Raw genomic sequence first — 2,024 nt, forward strand, 5'->3', positions numbered from 1 at the left:
ATATTTGATCTCTTTTACCCCATCTAACTACCCACTCTACCCTCCTCCCTACCCTCTGCAGAATGAACTTTAATTAGTCTCTCAATTCTAAGAAGCCAAGTGATATACATCCTTGCCATCAGACTTCGCCTGTAATAGCTATAGATTTGGGTGAATTCTTCAGGTTCTTGAGGTTCCTTTTTGTATCTCCTCAAATGTCTTGAGGTTCTTTTTTTGCATCTCCCAGGAAAGCAATCTTCATTCCTTATTTGAAAAGACTGTTGTGAACCATGTAAGCAAGGTACCAGACTATTTTTTCAAGGGGCTTTCATTGGCTTCCAAAGTCAATTTGAATTCCTTAAAGCTTTCTAATGACATATGAGTCTATGTATATCTCTCAAACGTGGAATTCTAGTTAAAGTCTTGTAATAAAAACCTGTTTCTAATTGTGTTCTGTTATAAAGAGAACTGATTCTTATTGAATTCATGCAAACAATCATATTTCCATACAAATAGCAATACTCATTCAGAGTCTCCAAATTCTGGAGGGTCAAATAGAGAGAAAAATATAAATGTTTCAATACTGCTTACAAAGGTATAATTTACTAAACTGCTCTAAGAGAATCAACTTTTCTTTTATCTTGAAAACAAAAAGATTAGAAAATCAGAATTATTTTAAACAAAAAAGTTATTAAAATTATAATTATTTTTAGTCCACTGAGTTCTATAGAGTCAATTCTTGTTTATTTTGATCTTTCACTAGCATTTTATAAATCAAGTAGAGATCTATAAATCTTCACCCAGTTTAAAGGTATAATCTAAAAATTTATTCTCAGAAAACTGTATTTTGTTTTTTGGTCCATCTCTCTTCTTTCTTCTGAATTATTTCTAGATTTCTGTTTTCTATGTCACTGAGCCTTTCTTCCATTTGATTGACTCTATTTCCTAAGCTTGCTATTTCATTCTTCATTTCTTTTAATGTGTTCTTCATCTCTAGTAGTTTTATTTGTTTCTTTTTTAGGGTTTCAATCGTCTCATTAACAAAAACTCATTTTGCTGGTCTATTTTTTTCTCTACTCCTGGAATTGTTGATTTGAGTTATTTTGGATCTCATCGAGTTTTTTCAGAAGTACAATCCCAAATTCTCTGTCATTTAAGTCACATATTTATATGTCTTTAAGCTTATTTTCTTTCTGAGATGGCTTGTCACCTTGGTCGTTCATGGTGTTTTATGGACTATTTCTCCACTTAGGGCATTAATGGAAATGTATTCTGCTTTCTGTTTTTCCAGAAATATTTATTGTATAGAGGCCTCTCTTTCTGTTGCTAAGAAGGTGTTTTTCTTTTGATTTCCAGTAGGTGGTGTCCAAGCCTTTTGGATCCCTGCTTTGAGACTTACTAATGCTTCTTTTTTCTTACAAATATTCAATCACAATCATTATCCTCCGTCTCAGTCCTTGTCAGTGTTAGAGACAATTTTGGTAGTGTTTGCTTAAATTGCCCTGGGGCTCCATGGTGTTTGATATGTAAGATATGGGGTAGAGGGAGGGCATGCTCTGGGGGTTGGTGGGTGGGGGTTGCTGCTAGTCATATCTCAGCCTTGTGCTTCACAACCATGGCTGGTAAGACCCAGCTGTTGCCCCTCCACAGTTAGTTTTCACTCTGCTTTCTGCCCTGATCCCTGGGCTCTGCTGTGTGGAGCTCACAGATCCCTCTGGCAAGGCTTTTTGAGAAAGTGGCTCCAATTTCCCTGCCCTCTCCCTCCTTCTGCAGGGAACTCTGGTTGTGAAAGGCAGCTTCTTTGTTCTTTCTAATCTACCTCCCTCCCCTAGTCCAACTCCCATGGTTCTGATTTCTGGAAGCTCTTATGCACAGATCGTTTGCTCAGATATGCTTGTGTACAGGTTAGGTGTTATTTGTTGAGTTTTAGATGTTCAGCTTACTGTTCTTTCCTTTTTCTTTCTTTCTTTCTTTCTTTCTTTCTTTCTTTCTTTCTTTCTTTCTTTCTTTCTTTCTTTCTTTCTTTTTCTTTCTTTCTTTTTTTT

The sequence above is a fragment of the Pteropus vampyrus genome, unplaced genomic scaffold, assembly GCF_000151845.1.
Source record: "Pteropus vampyrus isolate Shadow unplaced genomic scaffold, Pvam_2.0 Scaffold97, whole genome shotgun sequence".
NCBI classification, from domain to species: Eukaryota; Metazoa; Chordata; class Mammalia; order Chiroptera; family Pteropodidae; genus Pteropus; species Pteropus vampyrus.